Raw genomic sequence first — 14,857 nt, forward strand, 5'->3', positions numbered from 1 at the left:
GCCTGACCCCGTCCCTTGTTTTCTTTTCCCTGCAGTACTTGTCACCATCTGACATACTATATTCTTGGAGGAGGGGGAGGGGTTCTATGGGGAGAGGGGCAGGTTTGGGGGGTTCTTGGTGGGCAGCAAAGCAAAACATATTGAGCAATAGTAAAGTGATAGTGCAAAGCTCCCGAAGAGGGAGGGGACCCGAGAGGGTAGCCCTATATTCTTGTTTATTCTTGTTTCTCTCCCAACCAGAGTGTCCGCCCCACAGGTGCAGGATTTCGGAAGGTTTTGTTTCCTGCTGAATTCCCAGCCCACAGCACAAGGCAGGGCACAGCGCACGCTCCATACATGTTTGGGGGGAAGGAATGACTGGAAGGAGTTTGTGCAGAGGGGCGAATGCACGTATGTCTTAGATCGTCTCAGGGAGGCTGAGTCTGAAGCAGGGAGACGGGCAAGGGGTATGGAAGGCCTTGCCGCAGAAAGGCCTAGATTCTGGAGACAGCTATAAAAAGAGAGCAGGGATCAAAAGAGTCTTTACAGACTGACTCACTGAAATAAGAAGAAGCAATAAAGAATAAATTCAATGTGACCCAACAAATTTTTTTTTAGATTTTTAAAAATTTATTTATTCATGAGAGACAGAGAGAGGCAGAGACACAGGCAGAGGGAGAAGCAGGCTCCTCATGGGGAGTCCAATGTGGGACTCGATCCCAGGACCCTGGGGATCACATTCTACTGCTGAGCCATCCAGGTGCCCCTGGGCCTGCAAATGTTTAATAAGGGTTTGCTTAGGCAACGGATCATGGGAAAGAGGAGGAGGGCACAGACGGGACGGACTGTGTGCCCAGGGGGTTCCGGTCAGCGAGTCGAGGGCGCAAGAGAAGTTTGGTGCACCTGCTGGGAAAGCAGAAGAGGAACATGTTTGGTTTCCATCAGCGAAGGAAATTAGAGATGTCACGGAGGAGGGAATATTTAAACTGGGTCTTGAACCATGGGTAAAATTTCAGAGGCAGAGACGGGGAAAAGGCAGTGATATGACAGGTTTTGAATTTCTCTATTTCTACCGCCACGTAACTTTTGATGGAGTTGCGAATGACTTAGGAGACATGGTTCTTTCTACACCGCGTGAGATAAAGTTGTAAACCAAAGGACACAGCAAAGAGGAAAGGAAGAAAGAGTCAGAATAATTCACCACTCGGACCATTCGGTCCAAGATCAGGAAACCATACCCACAGGATTTTAAGAAAACCCAGACAAAATCACTTCCCTGTTGAGCAGTGTCACAAAGGAAAAAAACAGCAAAAAATCACCCAAGCGAGTAACTGTGCTGACTCCTGCACTTCCACCCGAGAGAACAATCTTCCGCCAGGGCCTCATCGTTTTACAGGCAGGTTAGCATCCTTTGTCGGCAGGATTCCTCCGTAAGGGCTGACCGTCATGCTGGCTTGTAGAGCTGGCCTACGTTCTTAATAAAACTGTCAGATGAAGCCAGGCCTGGCTGCAGTATATTAGTAATACAAATTCTTAACTGTCAATTAGTTAACTGGCTAGTAAAAAGAACCTGGTTTATAAGATTGTTGCTAATGAATATAATGCTTTGTTCTGCAGCAAAACATCTGCTGTGGATATGTAATTAGAAGAAGGGCCCCCTCCCTCCCTCCCCATAGGGAGAACATGTGCAGCTGAATAAAGGAGCTTATTATACCTGCGAGGGGTCAAAGTCTGTGGGTCTGTGGCTTATGGTATTATGACAGATTACAAAACCACTCCATTATGCTAGTCAATCTGTTTCCAAGCACCTAGCAGGGAGCTGGCTGGGCGCTAGGGGCTCTGGAACTAGACTCTCATTGGTTTTCTTCCTAAGGTCTTATGACAGGTCAGCTGTTGTTGACACCACCCGACAGCTCACGTGTCAGAGCCTTTCTATCTGACTTCTGCCTCTGTCACTGCCAGGCTCTCTCGGAGAGTCAGCCTGCCCCTCGGGCCGCGACCAGCTCCCAAGAAGAGCTTAAGTGGATTTGAAACCCACGGGTCGCCCCCATTATTTGTGCTAATGAAAGAGAAAAGGAAGCAGAACGCTTAAACCCAACGTGACCTTTGTTTCCGACTCTCCCTCTCTCCCATCCTCTCCCCATCTCCCCCCATTTCTCTTCCACTATTTCCACGGTTCCTCATGTCCCTTTGCTCCTGGTGGCAGGTGCTTTCTTAGAAGACACGTTTAGAGAGGGGAGAGGCTAGTTAGAGACCGGGCTCCTCTAAAAGCCTGTTTTGAAGTCGGTTGTCACACATACCTACAAAACTATTTCAGACTCAAGAGGTTGAAAGATAATTTGATGTTTGCCTTCTGCTCCAAAGTGGTTTAAGGAAACTCAATTTTATTCCCTTGGCAGAATTTATAATTACTCTTACAAGTGGGACGCCTGGGTGGCTCAGTGGTTGAGCATCTGCCTTTGGCTCAGGACGTGATCCCAGGGTCCTGGGATCGAGTCCTGCATCAGGCTCCCCACAGGGAGGCTGCTTCTCCCTCTGCCTATGTCTCTGCCTCTCTCTGTCTCTTATGAATAAATAAATAAAAACTTTTTAAAAAAATTACTATTATAAGTTTTCCTCCCTTGTGTTTACACTTTCCCAGCTGTGCCCTGACACTGGCTGCATGGTATTGGCGGGAGAAAGGGAGTGACTGTCTTCATGTCCACCAACTCCAGCCTCTCTGCCTGTTTCTGCACCTGTCCAAATAGCCCAGAGTTTATAAAGGGGAAACTCACTGGGGGATGTGATGTGCAAATCATATGTATAAGACTTAATTAGCAGGAATGAAATCATAATTTTCCAAGTAGTAATATCTGAAATAAAAAATATGAACACCATATACACGGGGGGAGGGGAATGGGACGAGAGGAACTGCATCCCTGTGGTGGAGGGACAGTTTGGCTTCACTGGGAAACCAGCCCTCTCTGCTGCCCAGTCATCAGGGAAGTCATACCCCTTGGAAGATATAGCTACTTTTCATCGATGAATATGAATAACTGTTTAGGACCGAAAATACCTATGCTAAAGCAAGAGATGACAGGAATCTGGAAGGACCTAGGGGATAAATGGTGTGTCACCCAGAAAGGCTTTGCAGTTGCAAAAGGGGAAGCAGAAGCTGAGCCCATTAAGAGTCATGTGTCAGTAATGTCTGCAGTTAATTATTTGGGGTTATTTCTGCCGCATGTCTTTAAGGTAGCCTTAGAACTTCTACAATCTTCTCTAATGGTTCTATCAGTACAATGCATCATTGGACTGCACCTTTCTTTTTTTTCCATTTGAAAGCAGTCATTTATTAACTGACCAGATTACAAAAATAATCATGGTAGATACCTTAGTTCATCCTTCTAATAAGCCTATTGATCTGGTCTTCCCTGTTGCCAGCATCCTGGGTCTATAAAGTTTTGACCTGGTACGTATAGATTTTCTTTGACATGAGCAGCAAAGGGAAATTGGGAAGAGATCCATTGTAAGGAAAACTGGAAGAACTGCATCCTGGAATATTCAAAACAAGAGCCTGTAGCAGAGCACCAGGAACATGGGGCTCTGGCATAAGAAACACCTGGAGTTAGCACCTCTCCTCATTAGCTGCTCTAAGCATCAAGAGTCAGAAGTCTAGGGGATCCTTGGGTGGCGCAGCGGTTTAGCGTCTGCCTTTGGCCCAGGACGTGATCCTGGTGACCCGGGATCGAATCCCACGTCGGGCTCCCGATGCATGGAGCCTGCTTCTGTCTCTGCCCTCTCTCTCTCTCTCTCTCTCTCTCTCTCTCTCTCTCTCTCTCTCTCTGTGACTATCATAAAAAAAAAAGAGTCAGAAGTCTTTCTGTGGAATTGTACAAGAGACCCTTTAAAGGTTATAATCTGGGATCAGTTTGTATAAACTGTCAAAAAATGGTCAAGTAATAGGTAGGGGCTTTCAAGAGGAAAATGATGTGCTCAGGAGTGGAAGGGACTCAGAGTAGTTCAGTTCAGCAGTTAGTAGAGTTTTTGGACATTTGTCCAACTGTCTTCCAAAGTAGCTCTAAGCTTTGGTGTATGGGTTCCTGAGGTTGCATTCTGAAAGGAAATGCACTTCCTCTTTTCGAACACACCTCCAGTAGTTTCTTTCTCATGTTATTAAGGATCATCAGCCAATGAATCTGTTCCGGGTTTCCATTCTGCAGAACTCCAGAGCATTGTGCCAGTAACAAGGCAGTAGTTCTTTGATCCTTCCCTTAACTCTTCCTTGGGTGGTTCCTAAGGGAAAAGGAAGCACATGATCATGGAAAGATGGATCCATGGAAAGTCCAGAACAAAAAGAAATCTTGTTTACCACTGGGGTTTATAGGAGAGATTGGGAGACACCATCCTGCTTTATCCATGGCCTGACTCCTGAAGAGACTGATCCAAAAATTATAGTGGCAGAGAACTCTTGGTGCATTTGGCACTGAGATTTAAATGCCACCAGAGTTGTCCTCAAGGCCCAGCCATTAAAACATTGTCTCTCTTGGCATTCTGGTATCTTGTCAGAGAGCTTTTCGCTGTGAGGGAAGTGTGGAAATGGGTATGTATATGTGTGCAATCTGTTAGGTTGGGGATAGGTTTCCTATTAGCCTATATTAAAAAGAGACCTGCAATTAAAAAAAAATTGCCCTGATAGAAAAGGAAAGGAAAGGAAGGAAAGGGAAGGGAAGGGAAGGGAAAGGAGAAGGGGAAGGGGAAGGGGAAAGGGAAGGGGAAAGGGAAAGGGAAGGGAAGACAAGACCAGGATTTGATTCATGGCTTTCACTTACTAGTTGTGTGACCTTGAACAAAGTACTGAATTTTCCCAAGTTTCAGTGTCATCATAGGTAAAAAATGAGTATAAATATAATTGGAACTCTGGAAGAAAAACTGTAAAAAAAAAAAATGCCCAGGGCAAGTTCTGGCATATAACAGGAGCTCAGTAATGGGTAGGTTTTTAAAAAATCATTATCAGTTTTGAAACACTAGACACTTTAGTGGAATCTAAAGTGTCCTAGGTTTCAAAAGGTGAAGGATTCAAGAATCATTTCAACATCTTATATCCTAGAACAACACTACTAAGACTGCTTCATGTGCTAATGAAAATCCTGTTGTCTAGGCGATTTATAAACATTAAAGCCTCTTATGTCTTCCTCCTGTTAGACTACAAGATCTTTCAGGAAAGGGATGGAGGCTTCCTCATCTCTGTGTCCTCAGAACCTACCATTAAAATGTACATCACACCTTGCAATACTGCTTGGGCATTTTCTCATAGAGGAATTTAAACTGATACGTGAGAGGATATGTCACAAAGGACTGTAACGAGTACAGACTAGGTTTAGGAAAAGTTCCAGTTAGAAGCAATTGCCTTAGGCTGATGAGTCTATGTGTCTCACCTCCCACGCTGAGGTCCTTGGAGGTTTCAGTCCTGGAAGACAATTCTGAATTGGGTGGACATTGTAATTGCACAGCCCATCGCTGTTTGAACAATAATGCACAATCCTCTAACTTGTTTGATTCATTAATTCATATATTCAACAAATATTCAAGCATCTACAACATACCAGGTGCCATCTGAGACACTGGGGATACTTAGGGTGAGCAAGACAAGCAGATTCTTATGGAGCTTCACGTCTTGGGGGAGGGGAATGGCACAGGTGCAAACAGCACAAAATTAAGTCAATAATTTCAGATCATGGTGGGTGCTATGAGGGAAACAAAGAGGACAATGGGCTGGAGATGGACTGGACAGAAGTGGTGCCTCCTTCAGGCTAAGTGCTTCAGGAAGGCTTCCCCTTGGGATGAGGAGTCAGTCCTGGGAACAGAGAGCATTCCCAGGTCAAGAGAACAGGTGAGGGCAGGGGCAGGGCCTCCAGGCAGAGAAAAGTAGGTGGAATTCAAGGAGTAGAATGGAAAATAGCTGGGCTAGAGCATGGTGAATGGGAGGACCGCGGGCAGTGAGGAGCCCCAGGGGAGCAGATGAGGTCAGATCATGAGGGCCACACAGGCTTTAGGCTGACCATGTGGTTCTCCAGGACCGTCTCATAGAACATTTGGCGAATACTTTCAATTTGTATACATGTGGGCTCTTCTGCAGGGTACCGAGAGGGCAATCTGGATCTCTACAGATCATTCTACTATGGGCAATTATTAAGTCAGTCTCTGTCAACCCCTTTGAGCCACAAGTCCTATGTTCCCAAGCTATATTTAAAGACTGAATTGGAAGCCACCCTCCCTTGGAATATTTCTATCGAGGATAATCTATTTGATATTTCATTTTTGTGTCAACTTTAATTTTTATAGCATATCTAAGCAAAGAGACACTTGAATGGGTACCTTCCAAAGACCTGAGAATGTAGAAGAAAAATAGTGAACCAAATCCACTAAGAGAAAGTAAAGAAACAGGTATGGCATGCTGAAGAGTTCTAAGCCTCTTGAATTAATTCATCCAGGGCTGAAGGTGCCCACCCTGCTCTATAAAGTGTGATTAGAAGGACATTATCAGAGCTTTGTACTTAAGAAATACTGGGCAGGGTAGCTCAGGTGGCTCAGCGGTTTAGCGGTTTAGCGCTGCCTTCGGCCCTGGGTGTGATCCTGGAGACCTGGGATCGAGTCCCACATCGGGCTCCCTGTATGGAACCTGCTTCTCCCTCTGCCTGTGTCTCTGCCTCTCTCTGTTGTCTCTCATGAATAAATAAATAAATAAAATATTAAAAAAAATAAAAGAAATACTGGGCAACTAATTAGTTAACTGGAGAAACAAGTCAGAAATCTAATGATAAACTGATATTAAAAGTATTTTTTTTATTTCTTGGTTTAATTGGGATTTCTCTTTTATTCTTTTACAGGGCTTTAGCTCTTTAACTCAGAAAATTAATATTTTGAAAACACAAATGCATATGTGATATTGTTATTGACTTTTTCCAAACAAAAGAAAGAGAATTTTTTTTTTTCCTGCAAGCACTTGAGTTTTCTTTCTCCTCGTTATTCTCTGGGAGAGGCAATGTAGCATTACAGGGGAGGAAGGATTTAGGGCCAGGGGTCAAAGACTTGCTTTCCAACTGCTGTGGGCAAACCATTTCAACTCTCTGAGGCTCAGTTTTCCCTGCAGGGGATATTACACCAGATACTGGGGAGTCTCCTGACCTTCCAGCTCTAAGAGTCTGTGATTTTAGAAAGCAAGGAGATGTTTCTGAGAACGGATAAAGGAAATATATTAAAAGATTAGGGAAGCAAGAAGAGATGGACTGTAAGAAAAAATACAAAATAAAGTTTGAAAAACGAGTCTGGGTATGTACTGTAGTCAACCTGTTCCTCGTGAAACATCAGCAATGTTAAATTAAATTTTCTGGGCTTTTTCTCTTCTCCTATGCATCTGCTGGTATAAATGCAAATGGGCCGCAGTACATTGGAGAAAGGCAAGAGCTGGACGGAACAAGCATAACTGGCCCGCAAACCATCTAGATGTGAAGGTAGCTTTCTCCCCTCACATGACAACTTGATCCTGAGGTCCAAAAGGTTAAAAGGGATCTTTGCTCTGTGTAGCTGTTCCCAATAATCTTAATTCAAAAGTATACCATTGTTTAATTTATCCAGAATCATCTCTTAAGTGCTTTGCAATATACATCATCAAGGATTTCAACATAAAAAAGACCAAAGATACTCTGAAAGGAGAAGCTTAGAAAATTTTCTTTAAAAAAAATTTTTTTTAATTTATTTATTCATGAGAGACATAGAGAAAGAGAAGCAGAGACATAGGTAGAGAGAGGAGAAGCAGGCTCCATGCTGGGAGCCTGATACAGGACTCGATCCCGGGACTCGAGGATCACACCCTGAGCTGAAGACCGACACTCAACCACTGAGCCACCCAGGCGCCACAGAAAAATTTCTTGGTTCTAAATCAAGTGTTTTATTTTTCTGTTTAAACTGATTAGGATTCATTTCAGGTCAAGTTACCCTTCAAAATATATCTCTGGACTTTTCTTAAGTATCCAGAGACCAGACCTAGAGAAAGAATAGTCTTTAGCATGCTAAATAGAATTCACAACATCATCTCCAGCCTCATCTCCAGCAGCTGAGAAGACAGTGTCACTTAGATTCATTCATCTCTCCAACAAACCAGGCCCTGAACTCATGTGAGAGGAGGCAAGAGAGTAAACAGCAATTATAGCACTTGGTGATGGGGGGTGTTACATGGTGCTGAGGGAATGCATTGGAAAACATTGCAAATGACCTGTGAGGGTAGCTTGGACCAGGATGGTGACAGTGGAGAGGGAGAGAAGTAGTTGGGCTTGAGATATATGTTGGAGGAAAAACTGATGAGTAAAGGTAATGCTCTCTACAAGAAACACAGGGGAAAAGGTTTCTAGTTTGATTAAGTGTGTGCGCTTGGTAGCCATTTACTGAGATGGGAAATCAGGACATTTAACTTGGGACATGTTCAGTGATAAGCTGTAACTCCTCCAAGGGAGATGTGCATTTTGAAGACAAAGCTCTCAAGAATCAAGAAGGGTGACCCTAGCTAGAGAGTAGATTGGCAAGCAGTTGGGTTGTCATTTTTGTTTTGGGGAGTTTTTTGTTGCATTTGTTTTTAATCAAATATAATTGGCATCTATATAACATTTTTACTTTTTATATAACATTTACTTATATATAACATTTGTACAACATGATTTAATATTTGTATTATTGTAAAATTTATCACAAAAATCTAGCTAACATGTCACCACACACAGTTACAAAATTGTTTTTCTTATGATGACTTTTTTTTTTTAAGATTTTATTTATTTATTCATGAGAGACACAGAGGCAGAGACACAGGCAGAGGAAGATGCAGGCTCCATGCAGGGAGCCCAACGCCAGACCCGATCCCAGGTCTCCAGGATCGCACCCTGGGCAGAAGGCGGCGCTAAACTGCTGAGCCACCGGGCTGCCCATCTTATGATGACTTTTAAGATCTACTCTTAGCAGCTTCCAAACATACAATGCCATATTATTAACTATAATCATCACGCTGTACATTACATCCCCAGGACTTATTTATGGATTTTCATTTTTGTAACAAGAATTCCCTACTCGGGGCACAATGACATTTTATGGAGATGAGCACATGATCCCGGGAAAGGGGTTCTTAAATTTTTTTTCTTTTGGTTTTGGTGCTAGGAACATGAGATTTGGTAGAGAATTTCCCTGAGTTGCTCCTGAGTACATCTTGACCCAAAAGGCTATGTCACTCACAATGGCTTGTGAGAAAGTGGCCACCGATCCCCTCCCAAAGCATCGCCTCACCTCCTGCCCCCAAACTTCATCCACCATGAGTCAGGGGAGAGCTCAAGCTTCCAAACAGCTGCCAATCTCTGTCTCTGAAAAGTAGTTCATCTCAAAACCAGGGAGAGAAAGGAGAAGCTGGGATAAGTAGAATTTCATATTCACAAAGAAGAACAAGGAAGAGAAAGAGGCTACACTGTCTGTTTGAAGACAGGTTTTCTGATCTGATTCTCAAAAACCTCACTCACCTCCAAAGTTATCCAAGCCCAGTGAGTGGCTCCAAAACCATCCTGAGGAGTACCTTGCAAAAAATCACCATCTTCAGTTCCAAAGAATTGGGACATAAAAAAGGTTCTTCATATAATTTTTTTCTGCACATATTAATACCTACTATTCATTTAGCATTTAAAAGATTTGAGTGGGGCTCCTGGCTGGCTCAGTTGGTGGAGCATGTGATTCTTGATCTTAAGGTCTTGAGTTTGAGCCCCACGTTGGGCACATAGATTGCTTAAACAAACAAAATGACTCAAAGCATTTTTTAAAATGAAAGTTTTGAGTTATGACACCAGCTCTAAAGAAGTTTCTTATTGGTCTCCAGTTACTTACTAAAATTAGAATATGCAGCCACAAAAAAAAAAAAAAAAAAAGAATATGCAGCCACCAAATAAACTTGGTTATGATTATATTATCTGTAAGAACAATTAATCAGGCAGGAAATCATCATGCTTTTTAAAAGATTTTATTCTAAAAAAATAAAAGATTTTATTCATTTATTTAAGTGAGAGCGAAGTGGGAGAGAGGGAGCATAAGCAGTGGGGAGGGGCAGAGAGAGAGGGAGAAGCAGACTCTCCGCAGAGCAGGGAGCCAGACAAGGGGCTCTCCAATCCCAGCACCCTGAGATCATGACCTGATTCAAAAGCAGACACTTAACCAAGAGATCCCCCCAGGCGCCCTAGAAATCATCATGCTTTTATAGTCAACTTTGTTTTTCATATAAAATTAAAACCAAGGAAACAATAAGCACTCTATTAAAAGGATATACATTTTTAAGTTTTAAATAAAATGCAATTGCCTATGTACAATCAAGTTCCAGTCTCCATTAACTTTAAGTTAGTAATTCCTGTTTTTATGACCTGAGATCTGCCTATTTCTTGGTCTGGGCGCTAGACCACCTCAATGGCATGGTCATCAGATCAGAAACTCTGTGAGGTCAGGCCCATACCCATCTGGGTCACCGCTGGAGCCCCAGTGCCTGGCGCACCGCCTGCATCTCTTAGGGAACCAGAAATATGTCTTCAGAGAATGAATGAGTGGACACAATCCAGGACCAGGACTTTAGGATAAACTGAATCTGGTTGGATTATTTCTGAAGTGCTGGAAGGAGATAGAACTTAAGAGGTAAATGTGAATCAAAGCAGAGGGAAGGGAGCCAACACCAGAGGAGTATCAAATGTACTTTGTTTTGGTTTTTCCCTTGAGGGATTTTTATGAAGCCAAAAATAAGAGATAAAAAGAGAGTTGAGGCCGGGAAGATCAGGAACTTCTCAGAAACTCAGGTTGTGAACAGGGCAAAGAACTAAGCAGGGGTCCCAGATGTTCTTGCTGGTGCTGGTCGGTCATGTGACATATGGGCGGGTCCTCCAGTTTAAACATTAAGCTTGGTCCCCAAAGAAGCTTTCTTGAAACCAGAGTCCTCCCGGGATGGCTTAAACATTTCAAAAAAATTTGACAACAAAAATCTTTATAGTGAAGTATACTGAAGTTGGAGGAACCTTAGCTCAAGGCCACATTCCCCAAAACATAGTTTTAAATTTTTCTTAATAACTTACATGGGGGATTAATAAGGTTTTGTGGGAAGGAAAAAAAAGGGTGAGTAAAACAAATGCTAAGCAGATTACTTTCTTATAGCAATTCTCAGAGCCTTTAATATGTTAATATACATTAGGAATCTCCAAAAGAATGTGTGTGTGTGTGTGTGTGTGTGTGTGTGTGTGTGTGTGTGTAGCATCTCTTAAGACTAGAATTCCAGGGGGGAAAAAAAAGAAGACTGGAATTCCGCACAGTGCTTTTTGGAAAATACTGACTTATTGAGTAATCCCACCTTCCTCTTTTTTTATTTTTAAAGATTATTTATTTATTTATTTATTCATGAGAAACACAGAGAGAGAGGCAGAGACACAGGCAGAGGGAGAAGCAGGCTCCATGCAAGGAGTCCAAAACTCCAGGGTCAGGCCCTGGGGCACCCAGGGGTCCACCACTTCCCCTTAAGCACTCTTCTGCTAGAAGAAATTCTCCATCAATGGCAACACCCTTCTCTTCAGAGAATTTCATTTGCTTTTTGTGTGGCATGCCAAGAGCCCAAATGAAAGCTTAAAGACCTGAAATACATATTTTTCAGTAAGAAAGAAATGTTTTTCTCCTAAGTTTTTGTGTTCTGCCCATTGAAACCAGAACATATATACACATATATAAATATATTTTTACATAGAAATATATAATATATAATAAATATATAATATATTTAAATGTATTATATTTAATATATTTATATATAATAAATATAAATAAATGATATATATTTTATATATAAACTAGCCCTTTAGTGACTGACACAAACAGAAAAATGTGACAAAACTGCTTTGGGAAAGAACACAAAATTAGAAAAACAATTTATAAAAATATAACTTCAAAAATGCTTTTAAAATAAAACTTAACCACAAACACTGAGATATAATGTGGTGTCATCATGTGTGAAAAGGAGAATTACTCATTATTTTCATAATTCCTCAGAGTACCATTCAATAATTTGCCCAAGGATTTGATTTTATGTTCTAGCGGCCCCCAAAGGTGGCAATATCTGCTTATAAAAGCCTTGAGTTGGACTGTGCAGCCTGCTGACTTTTTTCCAGGTATTTTCTCATGAAAACAAGATTGCACCCCCGGGGTGGGCAGTGTCACTTAATCGCTTGTGCCTCTCGGAGACTTATATGTACCTTTTCCTTCTCTTCACAATATCGATTTTTTTCTTAGCCAGTGATTATAAAATATGTCCTGAAAGAAAATGAAAATATGCTCCATACCGAGACTGCTTAGGAGTCTCCCTCCATCTCCCACTGCCCCTTCCTGCCCCCTTCCCCCCTAGGTGCTAGCATGTGCTTGCTTGCTCACTCTCTCTCAAATAAATAAATAAATCTTTTAAAAAAACAAAAAAGGAAGTGTCTGTCTACCACAGTTTGAAACAAGCTTTTGGTTTTTACTGATGCAATAGTCATGGCTTTTCAAAAAATAAATGATTACACCAGGCCCAAGTAAGAAATATGTGTTAATCATTGAAACAGCTTCTTATTGATCATCATCTACTCTATACTCTGACGGGTGCTTCTCCCCTCCATGGCGTGAAGGGATTCGGCCATAAAGGCTGAGACTGTCCTAAAGGCTCCTGGAGAAGTCCCATCGAGGAAAGCACTGGGCCTGCAAGACGAAACTGCCCACACTGTCCAGCAGGTTGCCTTCCGCAGGGCCATCCTTGCTCAGCAGCAAAAGTGGGGGGTATCAAACCCTTGGTGCCCTTGGTCCTGCAGGATTTGTCCCTAGAAGAGTTGCCCTAACAGACCATTTTTTAAATCAAAGTCTGAATGATGGCTGGATTACAGAGCTGTTGTAGCTCAGAGATGGAGTGGGCTGGTTATCATTCCTCTGCTTGCCTTCCCGATTCATTCTCCATCCCTCCCAGCCCTGCTCCATGCCCAAGGAAACTGGCCCCCTTCAGATGAGAGGGTGGGAGGAGAGAGCAATCAAGCCTTATTCTCTGCCCTCCCTACTTAGGAGCTGTGTCTCTGTGGGTAGCTGTGACCTTCCACACATTTGGCTCCCCTCAGGTGGCCCATCTTTCATGCTCTAGCTCTCACCAGGCTCCAAAACCGATTTTCCTCCCCTTGGCCCCTTCAGCCCTAGGAGAAATAATGGTGTCCTGCCAGTGTCAGACCCAAAATCCCTTTCTTTGTTCATTTCCTCAACCCTGCCCCCACCTCTGAAGGTAGCCTCTTTGTTCCAGTCTCTTCATCGAACTATCTGGGGTGAATTCTGTTTCCTGTGGGCAACCTGACTGATAAACCAACTGCCACTCATTTGCAAAATGAAGCTGTTAAAAGAGAGCTTGAGTTAATAAAATATATTTTCTTCACAGCTTCAGGGGATTGTGTAGAAATACGGGTTTTGAAATCATGCAGATCCGTTCTTATTAATTGTGTGATTCTAAGTATGCTTCACCTCTCTAAATATCAGCTTTCTTATCCAGAAAATGGAGCTAAAAACAGTACTTTAACACATCAGATTGTTGTCAGGATTAAATGACATAATGTTTGTAAAATACTCAGCACAGTGCCTAAAACATCAAAGATTGTCAGTAAGTTGGAGCTCTTGTTTTTATTATTTTTATCTTTAAGTATATTTCAGTTTTCAAACTAAGAATGCATCTGTGTCTCTCTATGAATTGTTTAGTGTTAGTCCTTTCATAAACAAGAAATGAAAGACAAGCACATTATAGAACATTATTTTATCAATATGGACATTGGATGCTCGCGGGATCTGTACTGGTAGATTAAGGGCCAATAGCAGAGAAAGGAAGGAGTTCCAAGTTGGTCACCTTTAGGAGCAGCATTGCCCCTACCAAGTCCCCCCAAAACAGATACCTAACTTTTCACTCTTTTCACACCAGGCTATCACATATTCACACGTCCTGGGTGATATAACACATTACATTGTCTTGTCCCTTTAGTGCAAACTGGAATTCCTCATCTGTTCACCTGAAATCTACTGAATCAGCTGGTGTTGGTTTAGCTGTGAATGACCCCAAACTCCAAATAATAGTAGTCCAAGCAAGATGAAAGTTTCTTCTCCCTTCACATAAAATCTGAGCGGGCAGTCCTGAGTTGGCAGGAGCTCCATGGTGGCAAGGACTCAGGCTTATTGCTCTGCTGTCCTTTCTTTCAAGGTGGAGCTCCAGCCATGACAGCCATATTCCAAGTAGCAGGATGGAGAGAAAGGGGAAAGATAAAAGATTTTGTGAAATAATAGAAAATATGTATATTGGCCTCTGCTTCTCAGTTCCTGGAAGTCCTAGAACCCTTCTAATTTCCTAAGTGATAAGAGCACTGGGAGCATCTTTTGTTCTAATATTTGGTCTTTGACCCCCAGCCCTGGACACACAGTCCTAAATTGCTTGGAATTTCCTGGGTGTGTCTTTTGTTCTAATGAAGCAACTCTTGGTAGTCTCTGAATAGCTTCAGGATGGGAGCTGGTCACCAGAAAGATCAAGCCATAATTAAAAGCTTGTAACTTTTAATCCCACCTCCTATTCTCTGGGAAGTTGTTTTTTTTTTTTTTTAAGATTTTATTTATTTATTCATGAGAGACACACAGAGAGAGGCAGAGACACAGGCGGAGGGAGAAGCAGGCTCCATGCAGGGAGCCCAATGCGGGACTCGATCCCAGGACCCCAGGACCACGCTCTGGGCAGAAGGCAGCCACTAAACCACTGAGCCACCCAGGGATCCCTCTGGGAAGTTTTGAAAGGGACTAGACATTGAGGTGA

Source organism: Nyctereutes procyonoides, unplaced genomic scaffold, assembly GCF_905146905.1.
Source record: "Nyctereutes procyonoides isolate TBG_1078 unplaced genomic scaffold, NYPRO_anot_genome, whole genome shotgun sequence".
Classification (NCBI taxonomy): Eukaryota; Metazoa; Chordata; class Mammalia; order Carnivora; family Canidae; genus Nyctereutes; species Nyctereutes procyonoides.